This window comes from Sarcophilus harrisii, chromosome 2 (assembly GCF_902635505.1).
Source record: "Sarcophilus harrisii chromosome 2, mSarHar1.11, whole genome shotgun sequence".
Lineage (NCBI taxonomy): Eukaryota > Metazoa > Chordata > Mammalia > Dasyuromorphia > Dasyuridae > Sarcophilus > Sarcophilus harrisii.
This window is the reverse complement of record NC_045427.1, coordinates 221706449-221734256: the sequence shown is the minus strand read 5'-3', so window position 1 is coordinate 221734256 and position 27808 is coordinate 221706449. Positions and strand designations below refer to the sequence as shown.

At 42.4% G+C, this 27808-nt stretch overlaps 1 long non-coding RNA gene across 1 annotated transcript in view; it reads right to left on the bottom strand.

Annotated features, from left to right (window-relative positions):
* The window catches only part of LOC111718598, a 39455-nt gene extending 12923 nt beyond the window's left edge, over positions 1–26532 (bottom strand). Inside the window, exon 1 of the long non-coding RNA XR_004231898.1 lies at positions 26000–26532. This is a non-coding gene — a long non-coding RNA (uncharacterized LOC111718598). The remainder of the gene's footprint in view (positions 1–25999) is intronic.
* Positions 26533–27808: the final 1276 nt, after the last annotated feature.

The following is a 27808-nucleotide window of genomic DNA, read 5'->3' as shown; positions in this document are numbered from 1 at the left end:
ATAGATAGGTCAGGATAATATTACTAAGATATTTCTCAGCTCTGGACATGCTTAGAATCCAGACCTTGAACAGTATCTCACATTTGAGGACTGAAAGATGGCTTGAGAAGTGCTGAGGGTAAGATTCAGGCTGCCCCTCTCAGTCTTAAATTCAGGCCTTTCCCCGTGGCGGGGTCATCACCCCGAGCGCACTTCCTCCTGTGCATGGATCCAGGCAGTGGGTGGGGTTGGGAAAGGAGGATGTCCCCCTCCTGTCTCCCTCAGACTTCACCCCTCTCTGCCCCTGCCCCCACCCCTCACACAGCCAGCCCTTTGTTTTCCTGGGTCTGGGCCCCCCGCAATAAAAGCCGGGCCTGCCTCTCTGGCTCTGGGTGCAGGTTGGACTCTCACCTCCACACCCCAGGCTGTCCTTGTCCCTCCCTACCTGCTGGGTCCCAGCACTGTCTTCCTCCCCAGATCCAGGTGCAAGGCAGGTTGTAAAAGCCCTCCTAAGTTCCAGCTTCCCGGCTGTTACTATGGCTACAGCTACAGTCCCCTGCAGATCGGTTTCCCTAAGAGACTGGTTACAATTTAACATCCCCACCCACATTAGCCCTGATTAAGAGAATCAATAAGATAACACAGGCCACTGGGCCCTCCCTGGGCCGGTCGTCCCTCCCTCCTTCCCTCCTGTCTGGCCCCACTTCACGCTGCCTCAGTTCTCCGCTCAGCGTTGGGGTCGGTCCCCAGTTTATGTGCCCAACCAGCAGGCGGGGAGATGGTCAGTGTAAACATGCCGATAGGGGCCAGTGTGGACAATCCTTATGGTGAGTACGTCCCAGGGCTGGCCGCCATCTTCCCTTCACAGCCTTCCTTCGGGGGTGGGCGGGGTGAGGGACGGTTTTTCCTCTCTCCCTCTCTGGGGCTTGGGTGCCCGAACCAGGGCAGAGGGTGGAAGTCTGTGGAGAATAAGGGGGGAGTGGAGCCAGTGTCCCACTGGCCGGAGCCGGGAGAGGTGCTGGACAAAGCAGTCAGCAGGAAGGCAGTCTCTGCGGGGCTGGCCATGGGGCCTGGGAGCTGTTGCATCTGAAGTTGTGTCTGGCCCCAGAAACCCCAAATGTTGCTGGTGCAAGAACCGGTGTGGGAGCTGGGACTTTCCCCTCCAGGGCTTGGGCCTGTCCTGGGCCTGGCCGCCTCCTGGTCCCCGCAGTGGCCCGTGGGCTCGGCCCCCGAGCTGGGCCTGAGAATGACATGCGGAGCTGCAAGGGCCCTGTGGCCCCAGGGCTGGGTATGCACACCTCCATTTCTGGGCGGTGGATTCAGAGCTGGAGCGATCCCAGACCTCAGCCAGTCCAACCTCCTAATTTTATGGATAAGGAAACTGAGGCCCTGAGAAATAAACTGGTTTGCCCTGGATCACAATAACCGTGGGAGCTCTTTCCTTACCCTAGACCGAACAGTTTCCCTTAATAATATTATAACACGTTAGAGCTTGAAGGGGCTCGATTATGCAGAATGTTAAAATTTGAAGGTGCCCCAGAATATAGAAGGTTGGAAGAGGCTGCAGAATCACAGTAGCAGATATGGAAGGGGCTTTAGAATGGAGACTGCTGAAAGTTGGTAGAGCCTTTCTTTAGAACAGAAAATGCTAATGCTGGAAGGAACTTTATAGATATCACTTAGTCCACTCGGTTGTTTATACAGAGGAGGAACTAGAGACCCAGAGCTCACAAAGCTCACAAAAACAGCTTCTAGGGCTGGAATGCCCACTTTCTGAATTCATGGAATGAGGGAAGCAAGAGGGGGAGAGAAAAGGGATTATTAGAGCAAAGCTGACTTTTTGTGTGCAGCTCCTTTCCCCTGTCCCACTGGGACCATCTGGGGCTTTGTCTTCTGGGCTTGATCCACATGCCAAAGCTACCCTGGGAGGTTTATTAAAATACAAACACCTGAACTTCCCAGCCACTCCCAGCTCCTCTTCCCACTGTCCCAGGCTATAGGAGGGAAAATAAGATTCACCGACTAGAGCACCCTGTAGAGTTTGGTATGAAGCTGCCTGGTCTGGACCAGAAGATTTATCATCTGACTCTCTCAGCTGGGCTTGCTTATTCCCTCCTTCCCTCACCCTACCCCCACTCTGCTAGAGGTGTTACATAGTTATTTGTTCTATTCTCTGAGTTGAACTGATAAAGGAGGTGTCAGATGGTTGATTTTTAAGCTGAAAATATCCCAGAAGCCTTTCAAGAATTTTCACAGAATTTTTAGAAATGCTTATGTAGACTGAAGCAGCTCAACAGTCATTACATTTAAAGTAAAATTGGCATAAAAGATTTCATCAGATGTATCGTCTTGGATGGAGAGCTGGTCTAGGAGCTTTTGAAAGTCCCATTTCTGACACACACTTAAAATTGGACAAGATGCTTAAATTCTCAGTGATTGAGATTGCTCTCTGATCCCTTCTCGCTTTTAGAGGCAGGTCATCACCTTGGCAAAGGGAGCTTTTCTCACTGGGAGTTCCCAGTAGCAATGAAATCATAGATCTGGCTCCTATCTCTATCCCTATGTATAACTGGAAAAAGATGGACGGGCCATGCAGCTGAGGAAGATGGTTGTCCTTAAGCATCTTTGCAACATTAAAAGACCCAAAAGAAAGCCTCCTATACATTTGGTAGCTCCTCTATGGAGGATTTGTGTGAGTACCTGAACAAAAAGTGTGAATAGGTTGTATAGGCACTTTTGTGGAAGGAATATAGAGCAAAGGATCATTCAAGAATGGATTGTTGGAATTCAAATGACTGGCAGAGCTGAAGGGACATCAGAATAGTTATCTAACATCTATTAAGTATTCCTTAAGTGTCAGCTCCCCATGCTAGGTTTGGGAGTAAACAAAAATCTGAGGGTTCCTGACCCCAGAGAGCCTATATTCTGCTAGGGGAAGGTTGCAGTATTTCTGCATCCATGCAGATAAGGAAAACCATTTTTGTCTTGTCATTTCTACCATCTCTGGATCTGTCCCTTTCTCTCTACTCATGCCAACAGCCCAGATCTCTCTATCTTGTCTCTCCATTCCAACAGATCCATCTACACAGCTGCCAAAGTGATTTTCCTTAAGGGCTCGTTGGACCATACCACTCTCCTATTCAATAAACTACTTCCTATTGCCTATAGGATCAAATATCATTTCATATTTATCTATTTCTACTGTAAGATCAAATGTCATTTCATATTTATTTATTTCTATATTTTGCATAAACTTTATAATGCCTATAGTATATTAGTTCATATATCATTGAACAAACATTTATTAAGTACCTATTAAATACCAGGACCTGGGGATATAAAAAACAGCAAAAGACAGTCCTTACCCCCGAAGAGATAACGATATAATAGGGGAGACAACCAGCAAATAAATACATATAGATAAGCTATATACAGGATAAATAGGAAATAATTAAGGGAGAGATGGTACTGGAATTAAAAGGGGTTAGGAAGGGCTTTCTATAAAAGATGGGATTTAAGTTAGGACTTAAAGGAAGACACATAGATGGAGTGGAGGAGGGAGAGCATTCTAGGCGGGAAAAATGCCTGCAACTAAGAGAAAGTGTCTTATTTCTGGAACAATTGAGAGTCTCCAGCATCTTTGGATTAAAGAGTTGGGAAGAAAAGTCTGGGAAGACTGAGAAGGTAGGAGGAGAGACATTATGAAAGGTTTTGAACGTCAAACAGTATTTTGTATTTGATCCTGACGGCCATAAGGGACCACCGAAGTTTAATGAGTATGAGAGGAAGGGGTGGGGGTGGATGGAGTTGATATGATCCGACTTGTGCTTTAGGGAAATCACATTGGTGGCTGAATCGAGAATGGATTGGAGTGGGGAAACAGGCACACAGTCTCAGCAGTTGGCTATTGCAATAATCCAAGCGTGAGGTGATGAAGGCCTGCACCAGAGTGATGGCAATGTCAGAAGAGATGAAGGGGCCTCTACAAGGGATGTTGCAAAGATGAAATCAATGGGCCTTGGTAACAGATTAGATATGGGGGTAAGAGAGAGAAGGAAGGACATATATATATGTATAGGGGACATATATATATGTATGTATGTATATATATAAGCTTTATCCTTAAAAGGTTTTACTGATAGAGCTGCTTAGTCAAAAAAAGAGTTTGAAAACCAGTGCTTTAGAGAATTGTCCTCACTTCCCTAGCAAGAGATCCCCACCTTGAGACAGAGTTGGGGCTTGGGCTTTAAGAGCCATATACTATATTATATCCATAGATTTGAAATTTGGGCCCTTCTCCCTCTGAAAAGCAAAATTTCTTCTTTGGGAGAAGAGTTGACTAAAGCCCAAGCTGGCATCTAAATGATTTCCTTTCACAAACTGTCAGAGCTTCGAACATAAATGATCAGAACTACTTATTCTGGGCATATCTGGGCAGCAGATCTGCCAGGTGAGAGTTAAGTGGTACAGTGGATAGAGCAGTAGACCTGAAATCATGAAAACCATTTGAACAGATAGGGACATTTAAGGTTGTCTACTTCAGTATCCTCATTACATAAATGAAGAACTGAGGCCAAAAGAAAGTTAAATGATTTTTCAGGTAGTAGATAATAAATATTGGAAGCAGGATTTGATTCTATATCTCCTTAACACTGAATTCAGCAATCCCGTATTTAATTTTACTTTTTATTCTATTGCTTCCTCTGTATCTATTTATATATCTATCTGGCTGGTTGTCTATCCAATAATCTGCTTGTCTATCATGCATACTTTAGTTCTATGATTCTATGATAATGGCAAAGGAGAGACCAGGAAAAAGTGCTCAAGGAAAATGTGGAGAAGGCAGGCTCATTTACCTGGGCTAGCAGAGAAGAGGAATAGGATCAGAGAAGGCTTCATGGAGGAGATAAAACCTCACTTGAACGTCAAGGAAAAGAAAGCTTTCAGTAAGAAGATAAGAAGGAGTTCTTTTCATGTATATGGGGGCTAACTGAGGCAAATTCATAAAAGATGGGATGGCAAGACAGTATTGGGGAATAGTTAATAGTTCTAATCAGTTCAATTTTATAGGGTGCCTCAAAATCTTAATGAACTTTTAAATGTTGGGGGAGGGGGGGCGTCAATTAAGGTTGTGACTTATCCAGGATCACACTAATAGTCAGTACTTGAGGCTGGATTTGTACTCAGGTCTTGTGATTCCAGGGCTGGTGCTCCATCCACTGTGCCACCTACCTACCCCAAGTTTTAACTTTTAATGGCTTATAACTACACTACTTTTGGGATATAGAGTGGGGGGGGGAAGGATAAAATAAAATAATACAGAAAAAGTAATTTAGAGTAGATAGAGGAAAATAACATAATAGAAAGGGTGGCTTTGAATACTGAGAACTCTGAGTCTTTCTTCCACTTACTATCTGTGTCACTTTGGGCAGGTCACATTACATTTGTTCCTCAATTTCTTTATCTGCAAAATAGAGCCTCTGTGATACCTACCAGGGTTAGGTCCACGAATTTATGAGTCTTTAACTCAACCAAGTCTTTAACTCCTGTGGTAAATTTGGGAGCCACTTAAAGCTTTGCAGTGATGTGGCCCTACTTACACTTAAGATTATTTTGGCAATCCTGGTAGACCCATTAGGAGACTTTTATAATAAAAAATATATAATATGATATATAATATGAAGTTATAACTAGGGTGCTGACAATATAAATAAAAAGATAAAAAACAGAAAAAGCAAGAGATGCTTTGGAGCTAGGATGGACAAGATTTGGGAGATGGGGTAAGGAGGAAGAAGAAGCAAATAAGATTGTAGTACCATCAACAAAAATTGGAACAATACTAGATAATTATGATTTGTGTTACTTCACTTCTCTTATCTGTGAAATGGGAATAATTTTTCCTCCCTCTTTACCTCACATTGTTATCTGAATTGGATGAGATCTCTCTGAAAGCACTTTTTTTGCGGGGAGGGGATGGGAAAGGCAATGCTTGGGGTCACACAGCTAGTATTTACTGTTTTAGATGTCTGAGGTTGGATTTGAACTCAGGAGACCTGACTTCAGGCCTGGTGCTCTATCTACTACATCATCTAGCATTTTATAATTAGAAAGTGCTATGATTGGAAGAGATGGGTCTTGGTTCCTTTTGTAAGGGTTGGGAGTGTCTAAGAATTTCTATTTAATCCTATCAAAGAAAGTGTTAAGATACTTTAGGAGAGGCAGAGTCCTAAGCAGGCTGAACCCCTTCCCAGAAAATCAGGCCAATCAATCTATCAATCAACAAGCATTTAATAAGTTCTTACTATGTACAAGATACTGGGCCTATAAAGAAAGGCAAGACCGTTCTGCCCTAATGAGCAGTCAAATGAAGGAGCCAACATGCAAATTACTGTGTACAAATAAAATATATAAAAGATAAACTGAAGATAATCAACATGGCAGAAGGTACTAGCATTAGGAAAGGATAGAAGCTGGGATTGTAGCTGGACTTGAAGCCAGACTTCAGCCAGAGAAATTAAGATGTGGAGATAGAGAGAAAATTCCAAGCACTAAGGAAAGCCAATGAAAGTGCATGGACTTGGGAGATAGGAGTGTCTTATTTGAGGCACTGCAAGAGGAAAAAGAAAGTTGAGGAAGAAATGCTAAAATCATAGGATTTAGAAATGGAAAGCAACTAGGATGTTCTTATTTTACAAATTAGGCCAAGAAGGATGAAGTGGCTGGCTCCCCAAACACATGCATTCTATGTATCTAGCCTGTAGTCAAATGCAGATTCTCCAAATATAATTCCAGTAGATATTAACAGTACTTTCATACTGTTTCTTTATTATTATTATTATTATTATTATAGGTGATTGGGGTTAAGTGACTTGCCCCAGGTAATACAACTAGCAAGTGTTAAGTGTCTAAAGTCAAATTTGAATTCAGGTCTTCCTGTGCTCTATCTACTGCATTATCTAGCTCCCTTTCCCTGTTTCTCTCTCTCTTTTTCTAAATTTTTCCTGCAAAAAGTATCAATAGAAATAAAACCTCATATACACAAAAGTGTATTTTTTCAACCCACACTCAAAGACCACATTTCATAAAAGAATATAACAAAATGTGAATTTCTAACTAAAAATGAAATACACCTATCTTTAAGTAGTTTGCATTCTATGGGGTTGGTAGAGGACGCAAGCAAGTGTAAGAAATATGGCAGAAGAGGGTTCAAAGTTGAAAGGATGAATTTAATCTATTATTTTTTCTGTGTGCCTCTGCTTCCAAATATCTAAATAAATTAGTTTGTTTATCTGTTTATCCATCAATCTGTCCATCTCCTAATCTACCCATGTATCTATCTGTCTGTCTGTTGTGCATAGTGCTTCTCCAGCTCTAGTTCCATGCTTCTGTGATAATGAGTCAACCTCCTGGCTGATCATAAAATGAACTCTTATCTCTCCATAATTTCCTCCTGTTCCATTTCTGTCTGGGGCTTCCTTGCAGGTCTTCTTGAACACAAAGTAATTTCTCCCCATTCCCCTGTCTCCTACTAGAGTTTAGATAACTTTTAAACGGCTCATTCGCTAGTTCTCTCCTTTGTGATTGCTGTTGCCCGGAAGGAACAAGACATGAATAAGACACAGTTCCAGACATGTTTCCTCCTGTTTTTGTCTCTCTCCTCCACTCTGTCTACTGACCTCACTGATTTCCTTTAAGTCTCAATTTAAATCCCATATTTTGTCAAACGCTTTTCCTAATCCCTCTTAAATCTAGTACCATCTCTGACAAATGATTATAATTAATAATTATGATAGTAATGATATTATGTTATGTTATGTGATATATAAAATGATAATAATTTCAGAAAAGCCTGAAAAAGATTTAATGAATTGATACAGAACCAAAAGAACATTGTGCACAGTAACAAGACTATGTGATGATCAACTGTGATGGACTTGGCTCTTTTCAACAATGGGGTAATTCAAGGCAATTTCAATAGACTTGTGATGGAAAGTACCATCTGCATCCAGAAAGAGACTGAAGGTGGATCAAAGCATAGTATTTTCACTTTTTTGTTATTGCTGTTTGTGTCTTTGCTTGTTTTGTTTTTTTTCTTTCTCATGTTCCCCCCCCCCCCACCCCCGTTTGATCTGCTTTTTCTTCGGCATCATGACAAATATGGAAATATATTTCGAAAAACTGAATGCATTTAATTTATATCTGATTGCTTGCTGTCTTGGAGAGGGGGGAAAAAGGGAGAAAGAAATTTGGAACACAAGGTTTTGCAATGATAAATGTTGGAAACTATCTTTGCATGTATTTGGAAAAATAAAATATTATTTAAAAAAAAAAGAGAGAACACACTGCTGAGAGCTGGTAAGGCTTTTAGAACAGAAAATGTTAATAGTGTAAGGAGCTTTACATATCATTTAGTCCAATCAATTGTTTTCACAGAGGAGGAAACTGATACCCAGAGCTCACAAAATCCTGGACAACTTCCAGGATTGGAATCTACCATCATGGGGGGGATTAGGAAAGATTTTATGTTAAAGATATCTATCTTTCGAACAGAGTTTTGTAATAGTGATCCATATCACTTCTGCTGTGTCCTGGTGGGAAAGGTTAGTGGGCAGGCAGTGGGATATAGTGGAAACAACAATAAACTACATGTCAGGAAGATAGAAGTTGATGTTCTAGCACTGGGGAAATCCATTGACACATTAATGTAAGTACTCTGCAGATCACAATCTCTCCATGGCTTTTTTTCATCCTTTGTACTCCCATCCATGTCTTTCCATAAATCTTCTCTAAAGGATCTAGTCAGTGTCCAAGAGACTTTCCCTTGTGGTGTTTTTAACATTTCGTGTAGGCATTTGTTTGTTGTCATTCTCGGCATATGACTGGACCACCTCTGCTTGCTCATACATGGCCTTGGGAATGTCTTTTATGTCATTGCTTCCAACTGGGTCACTTGAACCTGATGAAATTGAATTGTGCCTGCTTAAACATCTTTCCATTGCTCTTTAAGCTCCTGTATTGCCATTGATTAGATCAGTGACCTTGAACAAGCCACTTTTGAGGTTTATTTGAATTTCTGAGACATACTAGCTATGTCAATTAACTTTAAAGAAGTCAATTAGCTGCTATTTGCCTCAGTTTCCTCAAATATAAATTGAGAAAAATAATGCCATCTCCTTTGAGGAATTATGCCAATTAACTCAGATAATACTTGTAAAGCTCTTAGCACAGTGTCTGATCCATATTAGGCAAATACTAATATATAGCAAGCACTATGTGGGTTCCTTTCCCCTCTCCCTTTCATTTGTAAAAAGGAAATTATAACATCTTCTCTAGCTAACCTCATGGGGCTGTTGTCAGACTCAGAAAAGAGAAAGTGGGAACAACAATAATTCATATCTCTAAGCCACTTCAAAAAGCTCTTTCCTCACAACTCTGGAGCTGATCTACTACAAGCAGAATTACCCTCATTGCACTGAAGGAGTGTTGAGGCACCTGGACAGGTTAGGTGACTTGCCTAGAGCTGAAAGGACCACTAGAAAGGGGGTCTGTGCCAGTTTCATCCCCAGACAGTTCTATGATGAGGAGGGAGCCCAGGATGGGCAGAAGACCCTAAAATCACAAATCTACAGCTGAAAGGGACCTCAGGGGCCACCTATTCTAACACCCCCAGATTACAGAACAAGGAGAATCCAGGAAGTTAGGCTGAAGCCTTCAGCCTTCTAAGTGTGCTCAGCCAGGTTGTTCCTCTATGCTCTCCCCAGTCTCCTCCTCTGGGTAAACATCAGTCCTTAGTACAGACAAGCCACTGTTTGAGTCTCTGTCTGCAGTGGGGTCCTGCCAAGTCTGGAGCTACTAGGGTGGGGATGACCTTCCAGGCCCCAGAAAAGGGGAGCCCGCTGGGCCGGAGCATTTCCAGAGGAGAGAACCAGAGGAGCCATTTAGAAGTTATCCAAATACTTGCTGGTAGGAGACAGGGAAAAGGAGAGAACAGTTGGTGTTCCACAATGGCATGGGGCGTTGTTGTGGGGGACCTGCTAGGAAGCCCCAGACAGAAATGGAACAGGAAGAAATTATATAGTCCATAAGAGACAAAGTTCATATTAGGAGCTTCCATTTCCCTTCCTCAAACTCTCTCTCCCTTCTGAAGTAAAGAGACCTTAGTACATAGGATTCCAAAGTTAGAAGGGACTTTTGAACAAAGAAAATAGAATGTGTCTATAGATGTGACTAGGACATGTTTTATACATATTTTTATTAAAGCTTTTTATTTTCAAAACATATGCATAGATAATTCTTCAACATTAACCCTTGTAAAACCTTGTATTCCAATTTCCCCCTTCCTTCACCCTCTCCCCTTGATGGCAAGTAGTCCAAAATGTGTTAAACATGGTAGAAATATATGTTAAATCCAATATATGCATACATATATATATATAGAATTATCTTGATGCACCAAAAAAAATCAAAATAAACTGGAAAAAATTAGAAAGAAAATAACATGCAAGCAAAGAACAACAAAAAAAGTGAAAATGCTATGGTGTGATCCACACTCAGTTCCCTCAGTCTTCTCTCTGGGTGTAGATGGCTCTCTTCATCACAAAATCATTGGAATTGGCCTCAGTCACCTCATTGTTGAAGAGAACAAAGGATGTTATATTTTAATGAAAGACCTAAGGATAATAAGACAATGCAAAGATTTTGGCTGGAGTATAACAGACGTGAGGGTTAGGAGGCAGATAGATAATTGTAGGACTTTCTAGGACTGATAAAATTACACTGTAGCCAACTTGGGAGAGAGGTCCTAGAGTTTTTAAATGTGTATTCCTTTAACAGAATTTTAGAAACAATTCCCTATCCTGACAGCTCTGACAACCCATCAATTTACAACTCCTTTAAGTTTTGAGTGTTTCTCCATGTTATAACAGACTTCAATCAAAACACAATAGCCCCTTTCTTTCTCTAGTCCCTCCTACCACAGACTGAAATAATTCAAGTTAAAAAATTAATAGTTTTCCATCTTTTAAATAATAGGGTGCCTGATAGCTTGGGCTTTGTAAAGACACAATGCCATAATGACAAATAATCACTTTGGCCTTGGGAATTTAGGGATTGGCCCTATTCTATTTGGCCCCAGATGACAGAATTAAGACCAGTTGAACAAAGTTATAGGGAAGCACATATTAAGCTCAACATATAGAAGAATTTCCTAAAAATCAGAGTTGCCCAACAATAGAATGGGTTTTTTGGTCAGGTGAAAACTTCCTGTTACTGGGAGGATTCAAGCAAAGAGGTTGGATGAGTGAATAATTCCTATTTCGGCTCAAGATTTGACAGCATTTCCTCTCTACAACCTCTATATTCTGTTTTCTCTTTACTTTCTTGACATGTAAGTATTTTAACCTCAATTTCATCATCTGTAAAGTGGGAATAAGGATAGTACCTACCTCTGAGATTTATTATAAGGATAAAGTGTGATATTATTTGTAAGATGTTTTGCAAATCTTAAAAAACTATATAAATGGTTTTTATTTGTTGTTTAGTTGTGTCCAATTCTTTGTGACTCCATCTAAGATTTTTCTTAGCAGAGATACAGGAGTGGCTTGCCATAGTCACCTCCAGCTCATTTTTACAGATGAGAAAACTGAGGTAAATAGGGTCAGGTGACTTACCAGGATCACACAGTGATTAGTTTGAGGTCAGATTTGAAATCATGAAGTTGAGTCTTTCTGACTTCCGATCCACTGGGACCCCTAGCTGCTCCTAAAAACTAGTTGTAATCTTATTATCTGAAAAGTACACAGGCTTTGTGTCTTACATATGACCATTCATATATTTTTATTTTGCTGACATCTTTTACTCCAGATCTCTTTAAAAACTGCTCATTTAAAATGTTGCAAACTGCTTACACTCCCAGCATCTCTCATCCGGGTGATAATTATTTTTAATTATTCAGAAACTGTATTGTTTAATGATTTGGAGTCCTTAAAACAACTTTGAAATGCTATAATTCTTCTAAAATATATTTCTTGTCAACTTTTGTTTTTACATCACCATTATTTTTTAATCACCATTATTGGATACATTCATCCCTCCTCCTCTACCCAGATGGGCTGAGTGTTCCCTGGAAGTACCTCCTTAAAATCATCCCTTCCAACCCCTCTCCCCTAGACTGCCTAGATTGGAAAACCAGAGCTTCCTACCCATGTCCTAAGATCACCACACCCTTAGATTGCAAGTCCTGGTTTTAAACCCTTTGTCCCTTCTTGGGCAAACTGTAGCCTGAAACAATAGTGCATCTGCAACTCAATGAAATGTTAATTTTACTATCTGAGGTCAAGTGGAATGAGGAAGGAATATTTTTATTATTTTTTGCCCCCTAGAGGGAGAGAGAAGAATGGACTGCTCCCGTGAGACGGGATAGCTTACAGGTTTGCTAGCACTTGACATGTTTTCTCTTTTGATCTTCCCAGCAACCTATGAGGCAAGATACTACTTGTTGTTAAATCATTTTTCAGTTGTGTCTGATTCTTCATGACCCCATTTGGGGTTTTCTTGGCAGAGATACTGAAGTGGTTTGTCATTTCCTTCTCCGGCTCATTTTACAGATGAGGAAACTGGAGCAAACAGGATTAAGTGACTTGCCCAAAGTCACACAGCATTTAAGTGTCTGAGTCTGGATTTGAACTCAGCTGTTCCTAACCCTAGGCTCAGTGTTCTGCTGACGGGAACACTTAGAACTATTATTATTACTTTATCTTATAGTTGAGAAAATTGAAGCAATGAGAGATTAAATGACTTGACTGGGTCACACAAATAGGTGTCTGGAGCAGGATTTGGAGACTGCTCTTTCCGAGCATTACATGGCCATCACTTTAAATGTCCTAAGGAAAGAATAGGGGAACAGCTAGGTGGTTTGGTGGATAGAGTTCCAGACGTGAAGTCAAAAGGACCTGAGTTCAAATGCTACCTCAGACATTTAATACTTTATCAACTGTGGCTTTGGTCAACTCACTTAACCTCAATCGCCTTGCCCTCTCCCCCCCTCCAAAAAAAAATATATTTTAAAAAGAATAGAAAATAAAACAAAGTAGAGGGTTTAGGGAGTAGGAGGTGGGGGGAGGAGACTGGTTCTGGAAGTTGGGAATGAAAGGAGTTATCTCTCGTCCTAAGCAAGACTAGCTACTTGTTGAGAGTGAATCCTTAAGCTTACATATCTGGGATAAAAACATAAAAAAATTATGATCAGAAGAGACTGCCTGATCTGTCATGTCGTGGAGGTGAAATAAGGCCCAGGAGGGGACCATTGGCTTGGCTGGGATCAGGTGAGTTAGCAGATTGAGCTCTAGACCCTGCTTCTTTCTTCCCTGTCCAGTGCTATTTCTATTATATAATCTATTTGTTCATCAATCATGAAACCGAAGGAATCTAATTCTCCTTCTTTAGATGCCATTCCCAGGGCTGATTGGAGAAGGTTCTTTGTTTTCAGTATTCCCCAAGGAGGCCTTTCTGGTCAATCAGTTGATTAAAGAATATTTATTAAGGATGGGTAGGATGTTCAGGGAGGACTAGCACCTCTGGTGTGAGGGCTGCTGAGCCCTTTTCAGTCCTGTTCATCCACCTCTGATGTCCACTTGTCCCCCAGCTCTCACCTCTGGCTCCAAGAAGCTGTAGCATGTTCAGAGGCCACACTGAACCATCTCAGTAGATGCGCTAATACACCCTGGAATGCCTTGAGTTTGGTCAGACATGGAAGGTGTCAAGCTCATCCACTGCCTCCTGGACCACCATCAAACAGTCTGACTTTTATCTTGCTTCTGGACTTTGAAGGCTCTGCAAGAGAGTGAGGCAGATGACTTTGTGCAACTCTGCCTTACTTAAATCCAATTCACAAAAGAATCCACTTGTCCTCTTCTAAAGCAAAGGATGAACAAAGTCTAAAAAGACAAAAATTCTGTGAAATGAAATCTAATCTTTCTTCTATGATAGTAGAACTTTCCCAACTTTCTCACTTACCCTTAATCTCTTTCTGAGTTTACTGGCTGCTTCTTTGCCCTAAAATCTGACCTTGTCTCCCCATCTTCAAAAAAGTCCTCACTTGACCAATCCATTTTCCACTATCTCCTCCCTGTTGAATTTAAAATCCTTAACAAGGCACTCTACAATAAGAATTTCCACTTCCTTTCCTTTCACTTTCTTCTTAACTTTTTGCAGTCTGGCTTCTGACCTTATTATTCAATCAAAACAGTTCTCTCCAAAATTACTAACGATTTCTTGTCAAGTTTTCAATATTCATCCATTCTGACTTTTCCACATCTTTGGACCTCCTAAATACCTTCTACTCCATGAATTCTTTATACTTCCAGGTTTTTGTGACTGTGGCTTTTCTGGTTCTCCCACCTGTCATCCTGTCTTTTTTTGCTGGATCTTTATCTATGCCATTCCTGCCAACTATGAGAATGTTCTCTTTTCCTTTATGCTGTTTTCCTAGATGATCTCATTAGCTCCCATGGTTTCAATTATTATCTCTCTGCAGATAATTCTCAGTTCTAATTGTCCAGTCCTAATCTTGTTCCTGACCTCCAATCTTGCACCTCCAACCTTCTATTAGACATCTCAAACTGGATGCTCAGTAGACACCAAAATTAAACTCTTTATTGTTCTAATTTCTCTATCACCATCAACATTCTCCCAGGCATTCAGGTATCATCCTCAACTCCTCATTATCATTAAGTTGCCATGTCCTCTTATTTCTACCTTCAAGATAGCTTTTCTTTATGCCCTCTGTTCTCCTCTGACATTGTCACCATCTTGATGCAAAACTCAATCTTCTCAGGGCTGGACTATTGGTAAGTCTTCCTGCCTCAAGACTTTCTCCACATCATATTGTCCTCCCTTCAGCTATCAAATTAATCTTCCTAAAATAGGGGTCTGACCATATCACCCTTCCTATTCACAGTTAACTCCAGTGACTCCCTCTTACTTCTAGGATCAAATAAAATCTTTTGATTAACTTTGATTTACTTTGATTAACTTAAAGCCTTACCTATCAGTCTAGTCTTCTTATGCTTAACTCTCCTCTATGTCTTCTACAATTCAGTGGCACTGGTCAGTGCTGTTCCTTGAACAAATATTCCATCTTCTCTGCCTGAACTCCATACCTGGAACAGTTTTCCTCTTCATATCTATCTCTTGGCTTCTCTGGCTTCCTTCAAATATCTGCCAAGTTTCCACCTTCTACAAGAATCCTTTCTCATTTCTCCTTAACTTTAGTATATTCCTTCCATGACTACACTTAATTTATCCTGTATGTATTTTGTTTGTACATACATAGGTTTTTACGCATTGTCTCCCCAGTAGACTGTGGGTTCCTTCAGTACGGATCATTTTTTCTCTTTCTTTTTCACATAGGAGGTGATTAGAAGTCACTATGGCTGACTAACTGGTGTTTCTTAAGTGTTTTAGCGCTTGTCAACAGAAGAGATGTTTTGCTGAGATGTTTTACTCTTTCTCATTTATATTCATAGAATAATCAGGGAGATACTTTCATAGAACCAAGAATTTGGTTTGCTTGCCATTTAGAAATGATAGATAAACTAGGAAAAAGAGGAACACAGGTAATTCTAATTTTGCATGTTGTGGACTCTGATTAGTTCCACAGGAGAATTTTAAAGGTGGGTAAAAGACATTATAGTGGGATTTTCTAAATTTGTGCTAGGGTCTAGTTATACTTTGCTGGTAAAGATAATATTATATGGCCTATGTTTGCATCAGCAATTACATAATCATTGCTTAACCAAATTGAAAAATTAGAAGGGACTTCAGAGGCTATCTAGTCTAACCTGGAATGGAAAAGGAGTCTCCTTTCCACCTCTAAATAGTCCTCTGGTCTCTATTTGTAATGCTCCAAGAGGCAGTTTTCTAATGTCCCTGTAGACAGCCCACTTCATTTCTGGACATCTTGAATTGTTAGGAAGTGTATCTTGGCACCTAGCCTAAATTTGTCCCTTGGCAACTTTCAGCCCTTGTCCCTGGGCTGCTCCCAGGGACAAACAGAACAAATCTAATCCTTCCTCAACTTGTAAAGTGTTAAGAAAAGATAAATGCCTGATATTTGAATTTTTAAAAAAAGAAGAAATAACTCAGCAGGTCAGTCACAGATGGGAATAAATTATAGCTAACTTGTCCCCTCTGAGTCTTTTCCAGATTAAACATTCCTTTAGTTGATGCTTATTTGACCCAAACTTAAGGTCTTTCCTGGGCAGCGAGGTAGCACAGTGGATGTCAGGAGGACTCATATTTCAGACTTCAAATCTGGCTTCAGACACTTACTGCTTGGGTAATCCTGGGCTTCATTCTGTTTGCCTCCATTTCCTCATTTGTAAAATGAGCTGGAGAAGAAAATGGCAAACCACTCCAGTATCTTTGCCAAGAAATCCTCAAAAAAGGTCACACAGAATCAGACATGACAGAAAATACCTAAATAACAGCTGCAAGATCCCTCACTACACTGGTTACTCTCTTCTGGACAGAATAAAACAAATGGGGCCACAGTCCAAAAGGAGAATCAATAGGATGAATCAGAGAAGACTAGATATTTCAATTACATTTAAAATGTATTTTGCACTGGTGTACAGTTGTCAAATCAGTCAGTCCATTTTTGTGAGGTTCATAGTACAGTGGAATTGAAAAGTATGTGGATGAACCATCACAAAGAGATAGGGAGGTTTGCAGAATCTCAACTGTGGTTGCCTTGGGTTTCCTTTCTAGTTAAGCTATGTGGGTATGTTTCTCTTGGTTTTTGTGTTCTGGAGCTAGGGCACAGGGCTGAGCATTGATGGCCTTTTTAAAAATCTGCCTTTTAGAATCTCATTGTTGACTCTCCACAACTTTGTTCACTCTCTTGATAGCTTGGAAAAATTGTCCAGCATTGGGAATCTTTCATAATCTTTTATAACAATCACCTTTCAAGGCAATCAACATATGTGTGCATGTCTGTCTGTGTGTGTATACATACATACATGTATATGTGTACATATATGTAAATATTTTAAGGAAGATTTTCCGAAAAAGTGGGCTCTGATGAATTTTTCTATATGGTCAGCATAGGCTACGTTTAAGAATTAAATGGCTTCCTCATGATTAGATTTCTCAAAGGTTATTGGTATTATTGGTAAAGACAGTTGGAATTCTAATGATAACTGATAAAGCACAATCCTGAACCAATCATTAGGGAAGATGGCCTAGAGCAGCATGGACAAATATATATATATATATATATATATATATATATATATATATATATATCCTTAGCTATAGTGTAGTGGACAGAGTTTTGGGCTTAAAGTCAGGAGATACTGCCTATGGCACTTATTAATGGTGTGACAACAGGCAAATCACTTAACCTCTCTCTATCTCAGTTTCCACAGTCCTAAAATACTTAGTAGGAACTTCGTTTTAAAGCTGTTGATCTGGTTTAACTCCCTTCATTTTATAGATGAGAAAACTGAAGTCTAGAAAGATTAAGTAATTTGCCCAACATCATATTAGGAATAATCAACAGAGAGATGATGATGAGGAGGAGGAGGATGAGGATGATAAGAGCAGGCCTTTTAAATCCAAAGTCAGTGCTCTGTCCACTTTAATAATAAGTGATGGACTTGCCTCATAGGATTGACGTGAGACTTTAAAGCATTATCTAAGGGTCAGCTAATTATTATTATTTTGTGCTGGATATTGTTGCATTCTGGACTGTAATTAGTAGTCAACAGTGGCGTATCCAGACTGTCATTGGGAGGATACTACTGTGCCTTGCCCTGTGGTAGCTGGAACAGAAAAGTTCTCTGGATCATGATTTGTAGGAAGGTGGTCCTTCCACTCGGAAGCTGTGATGGAACCTGCCTTATAACTTAAGACAGACAGTCTATATAGTTTGTGATTGGTGGGAAATAGGGTGGAAATGGTAGCCTCTCCTGGTCTGAGATTGGCCAGCATGGTCATTAATCACTATTGGGGCATAGCTTGCTTTGGGATTGGATAGTAACTGAAGCTGTTCTTGCCTAAGAGATCCTGAGTCTTGGTAGGGGTCAGGTGGTATGGACAACTCTGTCCACTAGGAGGAGTCCAGACACTTGGCAATGAACAGGCAATCTAGAGACAGAGGTAGGTCTGTGGCAGGAGGGTAAGTGGGCTGATCCTGTGGGCCGCCCATTCTCTCTCCTGCCTTTCTGTCCACTGTTCTCAGCTGAGGAAGACATGCAAAGTACTCACACACTCTGGCCTGGGATATCGCCCTTTGCTAAGTATTCTTAGTTCCAGCTGGGGAAGCCAAGATCATCTTGCTCATTGCTTTTGCTCTTGGACAGAGTTAGGGTCATGAAGCTAGATGAGCCGTGGAGCTCCAGTTCTTAGTAGTAGATGCTGCTTGGACCGCCATCTCCCCCGTCTCTAACTCCATGTTGAAAGTAATCTCCAGCTACATAGGTATTGTTAATATTCTTACCTTCTATTTTAAAAAATCCACCAGGGAAATGGTAGAAAATCCTGGCTCTAAGTAAGAATAAAAACTGGCATAAATAGTTCACACAACTCTAGAAGAGATAGATTTCAGACACAACTCTTTATACCAAAATGAAGGAAACGTCGGTCTAGTAGTGAGCTAGTACACATATGGCTAGTGGAGTGAGGTTCTGGTTTGTCCACAGTACCACACAAAAGGCAAAGGACTGAAACCCAGACATCTTAGCTACTGGAGCAGCTTGCCCACCTCTGAGCTGAGCATGGGGGAATGACAAGGAGTTAGGGTGGAGGAGCACATGTACTTTTAGACTAGGCTGCAGGGTCCCTTCCGATAGAATAATTCCCTGTGTTGGCACCAAATGGAGCCTGGCCACTGGCTGCCCTAAAATCTCATTGTGACTGGCATTAAGGGATTAGATTAGCGTGCAGTTGGCCTGCCCAACTCCCTTGGGTTCCCTAGATGACGGAGTCTGGCTATTCACAGAGCTAGATGGGATCTTAGAGACCTCCTTACCCCAAACCCATTGGGGTGGGTTAGTCTCAGGAAGGGGATGATGTCCCTCCTGCTCCTTGGGGTCCTAGAAGCTGCAAGAGGATGTCAGATATCACCTCCGTTGTCTTCCAGGGACCACAAGGTACAGTTGTTCCCATTGTGAGGTGGGAGGCCTGAGATAGAAAGCTTCACTTTCAAAATTGGTGCCAAGGGTAGCAAGTTTTAATGAAAGGGTTTCTGGATGGAGTCAGAAGACCTAGATTCACATCTTGGTCCTTCTGTGAAATTAGGAGGTGGATAAGGTCATCTCAATGACCAGTCCTAGATCCTATGAACATGGGATGAACTTGGATTTCGGATCTGGGAACCAGAGCGTTGTTCTAGAAATCAGGATCTAAGACCGTGTTAGGTTTGGATTCTTTCCTTCTTCGTTCTCCCCAATCTCACCTTCCCGGTTGCTTCTTAACTTTCCTCAATCCAGAAGTACCCAGTCATCCCATCATCCCTCAGGGAACCTGTCTTCAGAAATCATATTTACTGCAGCATCCCAAAACTAACTCACGTATCTATAGTGACTAAGGCAAAGTACTTTCTTCATAATAACAGGATGATGCAAGTGGTTGGGTGGACATTCTAGGTCAGGACAGAACTCTTCAAAAAAGAAAAAGGAGGGGGACAGGGCCTAGAATTTCCCCTATTTGGGGGTTCTTAACTTAGATTCCTTAAACTTGTTTTTGAAAAAATTTTGATACCTATATTTCAGTAGAATTGCTTTCTTTTGTAATCCTATGCATTTTATTTTATTCATTTAGAAATGTTTGTTCTGAGAAGGGATCCATAGGCTTCCCCAGTCTGCCAAAAGGCTCTGAGACACAAATAAGCTTAAGATCCCATGTCCTATTAATCACATTTCACTTTATTCATCAGATATCAGAAATGATTTGTAGGGGAGCTGATTGAGACAAAATAATCTTGGGTGCTTCAGACCTATGAAATAATAGGAATGTCCTCAGGGTTAATATACAAGAACTTTTCAATGGAAAGTTAGGAGACCTGAGTTTGAGCCTTAGTTCTGCCTGCTGAGCACTCTGCCAGCTCCATATGTTGAACTCAGCAAATATTTGTTAATTGACTGATTGAGAATATGACCTCAGGAAGCCCTCTATGTACTTGTGAGTAGGTTTGTACACATGTGTTTGTGTTTGCATATATATATGTACAGTGTGACTGTAGCACAAGGCTGACTGTGTCAACCCCCTCCCCTCACACACACACACACCGCAATTTAATCAATTCCAGTAGTTTCCCATTGCCTCCAGTGTCAAATAGAAAATCCTTTCCCTGACATTTAAAACCCTCCATAGCCTGTCTTCTTATAGACACCGTTTCTCCTTCCACTCTCCCTCCCAGCTCCCTTGCTGTTCTTCCTTGCTATGACCGACCCACTGGAATGCTCCAGCCCCCAAATCCAAGCACTCTCTTTCCCTTCCCTCCCTCCTGCTTTCCTTCACTGAAGTCTCACCTTCCACAAAAGTCTTTTCCCGGGATTCTCTATTTTTTTCATTCTTTAATTTTAGCACCCTCCCTCAGAGATGCTCCCCAGCTTGCCCTGTATAAGTGTTGGTGCAGCTGTTTGCCTGTTGCTGCCCCCCAGGCTGTGACTGTCTTTTTGCCTTCTCCTGTACCCCCAGAACTGGGCACAGCACTTGGCACCTCGTAGGCCTTATTAATGCTGTTTGACTGATTTCCCCCAGTGAGCTAGAACTATTGTTTAGTTTTGACCAGGTACCTGGGGAAGTCAGAGGTGAGCAGTCTGCCTCACTCCCTTTGCCCTGTGCCCCAGTCTCACCCAGTCCTCCCCCTTTCTCCCCCCCACCCCTAGTTGTCCCCAGGACAGAGAGCTGCCAAAATACTCTTCACCAGAACACACAGCTCCTCTGTTGTTGACTTTGTCTGCCTTCCCGGACAAGCTTGGAGGAGTTCTGAGTATGGGGATGGCAGCACGGGCCAACAAAGCCACGAGGTCCCAGGCTGGGCAGGATTGGGGCCCCTGCGGGTGACAGCCCTGCTCCCACTCAGAACCAGGCCTCTGAACGCAAAGAGAGACGTCTCAATCACTCATTTGTAGCTTTTCCTTCTATCCTCCTCCCTTTACCAGGCTGAGAGGGCCGGGTAGTCCAGGAGAGGCCATTCGGTGCCCCCCTCCCCCCCCCCCCCCTAGCAGGCACGAATAGTCGCCCTGAAGCTGAGACTTTGGGCCAGGAGTTTAGGGGACTTCAGAGTCCAGGTAGCCTTCCTGGCCCAGGCTTCAGCGTTGGCCGGCAGGGGGCAGATTTTCCGTCCATTTGGCTACCTTGACTCTGGGTGAGGGGCTTCTCCTCCTGATTCCACCTCATGGAGCTGAGGCTTTGGGCTACTTGGTTCTCCAGGCCTTGACTCTAGAACCAAGAGCTCGTAGTACCGTGGGCTACAACCGCTGAAAACAACCTCACAGACTGACTAGTCCAGTCCCCTTCCACCGCACTGACTTCCATTACTCCGAAACTCCCTGTACTTACAAAGTGTTCCCTCTCCTTGTCTCATTACGGGTCAGCGTGGTGGTGTGCCAAGAACCCTGCCTTCCTTCAGTTAGAAAATCTGGATCTGAACTCTGCTCTGGTACTAGAAGGGGTGACAGTGGGCAACTCAGTACCTCCAGAGGGCTATGATTCTGGGCCCCCTGGTTTGAGAATGACCGCTGAAAAGCTGAAAGAGTGCAGAGAAGGGCGACCAGCTTGGGAGGGTGTCTTTATGCTGTGGACATTAATTTATCCTGGAGGAGAGAGGATGCAGAAGACCTGAGAGTTGTGCTGAACTGTTGGAAGGACCATCCTGTAGAAGGGGACTGAGACCTATTCTGTGGGTTCCAGAGGATAGGACTCAGAATAATAAGCTGAGGATGCAAGAAAAGAGGTTAATTTTATCCTGATCTAAAGAAAAATGTCCCACCAATCAAAACTGCCTCCAAGTGGGAAGGGCTGCTTCTTCCAGCTGTGGGGGGAGATCCTTGAGCAAAGGCCTTGGGCTCATTAGTATGATATAGTGGGTATTGTAAGATGCTGAACTAGGAAATCTCAATGCTCAAGTGTGAATCTTGGTTCTGCTCCTTGTGTGATCTTGGACACTTGTGTGTGTTTGTGTGTGTGTGTGTGTAGTGGAGAGAGGGGTGGAAATGGTCAGTCTCCTCATTTGTAAAATGAAAAAAATGGGCTAAATAAGTTCTGAGTTCCCTTCTACCTGTAGTCTAATATTTTCTAAGACTTCTCTAAACCTTAGTTTGCCCATCTGTAAAGTGGGAATAATTATACTTGCATCATCCTGTTATTATGAAGAAAGTACTTTGCCTTAGTCACTATAGATACGTGAGTTAGTTTTGGGATGCTGCAGTAAATATGATTCCTGAAGACAGCCTTGTGAAGTCGGTAGTACATGGATTATTATATAGGTGATATAATATGCCACATAGCATGCTGTAGTTTAAAAAGAGAAGATGGAATTTTCCCCTAGGAATCTTAGTTGAGAAGTGTCCAAGGGAGGCAGGCAGTGGGCTTCCCTGGGATCTTATTGGTAGGGGCCGTGTCCTCTCAGGCTGGGCTTCCAGAGGACACAAGCCCTGTGGGGCTGGCCACTGTCCCTTCCTCTGGGCCCCTCTCAAGCCAGGCCTCTCTGATCAACCCAAATAGCCTCTCAAGGCCAATAGTGTAGATAGTGCTAAGGAACACAAACAGAGAGCAAAATTACAGCCGCCAAGCAAATGGGGCCTGAGTCACATGCTACAGAGAAAATAGCCTGCACAATGCCAGGGATGAGGAAAGGAATGGGGGGATGGGAAGGTGGGGGATAGGGGAGAGGTGATGCTGGGGAATCTAGTCTACGGCATTATTTCTCAGCTCACAATCAGTTCTCAGTCATTCATAGGAGTTATAGTTCTAAGGGACCTCAAAAATCTAGTCCAACCCCCTACCCTACTCCCCCACATTCCCCACATACACATTACAGTTGAGAAAACTGATTCCTAGAAGAAGGGAAATTACCTACTCAAGGTCACATAGTCAGTAGCAGATTTGGTTCTGAGACTTAGTTTCCCCATCTTTGAAATGGGAGTGATGATAGTACTTACTTTGTCTACCTCATAGAACTAGTTTGAGGAAAGCACTTTGTAAACTGCTGGAAATGTGACTTACTCACATGCCACCATTATTAACCTTCCGATAAAAACTCCTGAAAGCGTGCCATTTGATCTGGCTTCTCTTATCGCTTCTCATTTCAAGCCCATCTTGATCCTGTCACACTGGCCCATTCACAGGTCAGCAAATACATTTTACTCAGTTCCATTTCTGTACCTTTGCTCACACTGTTCCACCCCTGGGGGGAAGGGAAGAAGGGGAAAGGAAACAGCCATTTATTAATCACCTACTATTATGTGCTGAGCACACTAGAGTGTGACAGTCCAGTGACCTCACCTTTCCTTCTACCTAAGGGCTCCTTTCAAATTTTATGTAATTCATAGAAAGTCCGTTAGGATCATTCTAGGTGCCCAAGGATTTCTTGCTCCTCTGAACTAACCTGGCTTTTAAAATTATAATGATAGTTAACATTTCTAAAGAGCATTCTGCTTTACAAAGCAATTTAATACAATTTCATTTAATCTCAATGGCTTTGACAAAAATGATTGTTGCCGCCTTGTTGAAGAAGCAGCTACTTCAGACTTGCTTGTCCCAGGTCACATGGCCAAAAGGCCCGGTCCGGTGCTCTTTTAAAGCATACTGTCGCCTCTGATCTCTTAGATAGCATTCAGAAGGCACCCTCTTGCACTTGAGTTACGTTTGTGCCCATCGCCCCTGCAGGAGTGCCAGCTCTGTGAGGACAGGGCTGGGATGGTTTTTCCTAGCCCTCTGCAGAGGGCTGAGCACAGTCGGACACTCGGATAAATGGTTGATAAGCCGCTATAACAGGAAGCAGCCTTGTCAATGAAATCCATACCCTAACCCAGCCTTCGCTGGAGACAGTTTCACCCACCACCTTCCCTGTTCACCCTTTGCCCAGAGTAGCTGCCAAGGAATTTTACAAATTTCTTTCCATCCTCCCACTTTTTTCTCCTTCCCTCAATTCCCCTTAATCCAGGAAATGGCCCCCAGATAATGATGAATTGGCTCCATGCTTTGGAGCCTGGGCTTTTCAGCGGTGTTTTGTTTTGGGCCAGCTTATTGATTATCATTAAAGGGGCCTATGTAGGGTGGCACAATCCATTTTGTAGGCAAGGGAACTAAGATACAGAGAAGAAAATTCCTCTGAGTTAAAGAATGGGAGCCAAAAAAGCCAAACGTGAGATCTGAGAACTAGGTTGGCTTCTAGCCTGATCATTCTAACCTAATGTGTTCATTTGAGGGATGAAAAAAAAAGGTCCAGAATGGAGAAAAAACTGGCCCAAGAGTGTCTGTCAATCCAGGTTTTCTAGATCTCAATGCAAAGTTTTTTTTATAACTCCCAATGGACCCATTTTTAGCCCCTTCCAGAGCCTCAGGGGTGTCTGAAGGGTATTCATTCCCTACCACTTTTCCATAACTGTCACTTAATGAGCCAGTCCCTAAGAGGTACCATTCCTTGGAGGGACTAGAGTTTACAGGGTTTTATAATTGGAAAGGAGTGTAGAAATCACCTAATTCAGGCCCCTCACTTCATAGATAAGGAAGCTGAGGCACAGAGTAAGAAATACCTTGCTCAAGGTCACATAGATAGAACTGGGATTTGAACCCAGCATTTTTGGTCTTAAATCCACTGATCTTTCCACACCATGCTGCTGTGTACTTGTTTATAAAACCAGGTACCTTTATCTCTCCTTTAGAAACAAGATCAGAACAAATTTGCTTAGGCCCAGAGGGGGAAAAAAGAGGCTGTTGACTTTAGACCAAAATCTAACCTTTTAAGAGAAGTGGTGAGCATGGGGAGGACACTGCCTCTTGCATAACCCAGGGGATCCATCTTGCTGGCCTGGGCCTTTTTTGGGGTTAGGGGGCAAACCAAGCGGTAAACTAATTCCCTGTTAATTTTTTAAGGCAGAATCAACAGGCCAACAATGATTAGCAGGTGGGTAGGCTCATCTTAATCAAGAGAAACAGGCTAAGGAAAGTCAGCAGGCAAGGCCTGTCCAGAGAGCAGAGGGCTTGAGCCCAGTTATTATTAACCACAGGGATTCTGTTTCCTCTGGACAGTGGCCTTCATTGGGTGCCCTCCCTTTTCTTTTGGAAGCATAGAAAATGGCTCATAATTGTTGGTCAGAGTTGACACGGACTGATCAAGGAATAGAAGTTAACTGAAAATCCATTATTTGTAAATTCCTGTGCTAGGTACTGAAAAATGAATAATGCCCTGACCCTTCCCCTCTGCCTTCCCTCCCCCCTTCATGGGGCCTACAGTCTAGTTGGATAATCAGAGCTCGAATACCCGGAAAGCTCACTAACATTTCCAGACCTCGTGTTCTCAAATACCCAATGAGTAGTACTGATAGGGCTTTGAGGGGTCAGAGCTGGAAGAATTGTCCTTTACATGTAGAAATAGAATGTTAGAGCAGAAAAGGACTTTGGGACACAAAACGTGGAAACTTAGGGGTAGAAGGACCCTTAGAACATTAGATTTAGGTTATTAGAATTGTAAGTACCTTAGAAATGGATAACATGGTTAGGGCTGGAGAAGCCAACATGGACAGTGGAATATCAGATTTGGGAAAGAGCCTTTGAGCTTAAAACAAAGAATGTTAGATCTGGAAGAACCTTAGAACATGAAACAGAGAGCATCTGAGATGGAAAGGACCCTTTTTTTTTTTAATAGTGAAGAAAAGTGAAACCCAGAAAGGGTGTAAAGTAACTTGTCCCAGTTCTCAGAGTTTGAAGCAAGAACCAAGGATTCTTGCAAGGGGGAGGGGAGAAGGGGCATCTGAGCCTTCCGGGGAGGGCCACCCAAGCTGAATCCTACCTTGTCTCTTGCTTGTGGTTGTCAGTGAGTGTACCCCAGCTGTAATTCCGAGAAAGAGGCTGTGGGCTCTAGTGGGCCCAAGGGAATCCTTCATGATCAAGGGAAAGGCAAAGGTAGGGGGGAGTCCAGAGGAAGCTGATCCCTTTGGGGTTCCAGGGAACTGAAAGAAGTGGCCAGGTCAGGCCAGTCCCAGTGGAGGTGGCTGCTTGGAGTGGAGTTTGGTCAGTGGTTGGGATCTATATTGTGAGATAGCTAGGACTTTGTCCACAAACTGGAATTTGAAATTTCAAAGGGGAAAAAGCTAAAGTGCCCTATCCCTAGGAGTGGATATGGCTCTTGGCTTTTTTCCCCCCACCCCCAGCTCTTCACCTTCCCCCCTTCTGACTTTTGTTCTTTGTCTTGATAACTCTTCGGCAGCTGGGTTGGGGGGTGAGCACAGAAGCAGGTAGGGTAGGTGAGGACCACTTGACACAAGAAAGTCCTTCTGACCCAGCTCCACATAGACCCACCTCTGCCTATACGTCTGCTCCTCAAAGAATGTCTCTTTCATTGTGATTCTAGAATTGTATTATCTACATACGGACTGTATGCTCCAGAACCTGGCCTTTACTCTCCTGTAATCTTCCATATCATCAAAGTCCTAGGATGATGGAATGGGAAGGAACCATGAACTGAGTAGCTTGAGCTTAGATCACAGAGTGTTGGAGGGGACTGCAGGGAAGAGTGTCAGAAACTGGAAAGGGTTAGTGCTTGAAGAGACCTTTGGATACAGAATATAGATTGTTAGACCTAACTTTAGAACATAAATTTTTATAATTATGGACTATCAGAGATAGAAGAAGCTTTAGAACCCAGAAGGTTAATGCTAGAAAGAGCCTCAGAACACAGTCACAGTTGGGCGGGACCCTGGGGTATTGAATGTGAAAATTAGAAAAGACCTTTCAATGAAGAATCTCAGAGCTAGGATGAATTTTTAAAGATCATTTAATCCAACCTTTTCATTTGGCATTTGGGGCAAATAAGAACCAAGGACCCAGAGTCACAGATAGTACATTAGTGACAGACCTGGGACTCAACCCTAGTCTGCCACAGACTAGAAGTAGAATCAATAAGTAAGAATCACAGAGAAGCATAAGGTAAAATCATTAGATACAAAGTATAGTAGGGCAGCTAACTAGCTCAGTGGATAGAGTGCAGAGCCTCAAATCAGAAAAACCTAAGTTCAAATTCAGCCTCAGACACTTCCTAGCTGGGGGACCATGGGGGAGGCACTTAATCCTGTTTGCCTCAGTTTCCTCATCTGTAAAATGAGCTAGAGAAGGAAATGGCAAACCACTCCACTGTCTCTGACAAAAAAAAAAAAAAAAAAAAAAAAACCCTCCAACGGGGTCACAATTCATCTCCCAACGGGGATTGAAATGACCAGATAACAACAATAACAACAACAAAATGTATGAGTTGTCTTGGTAATAAATGGTTTCTACCTTGGTATGTCTTTAAGGGAAGACTTGGTTGGGGATGTTAGGGATTCTTGGTCAGGTAGGAGTTGGATTAAAGGTCTTCTGGGGTCCCTCTAAACACTAAAATTCTATGACTTCTAGAGCAGTGTTGGATATTTGTGTCTCCAATGCCATTTTGTGTTCCCTATGGGCCCCGCACTTGTCAAAGCTGGGAATAGAACCTAGTGGGGCGGGGGAATGAGTATCCTATTGCAGGCTGAACAGGTCCCGCGAACAGTGTCCTAAGACAACGGAAACTCAGACTTCTGTTACTCTCTCCCATATGAGCAAAGTCCCTGCTGCATCGCTC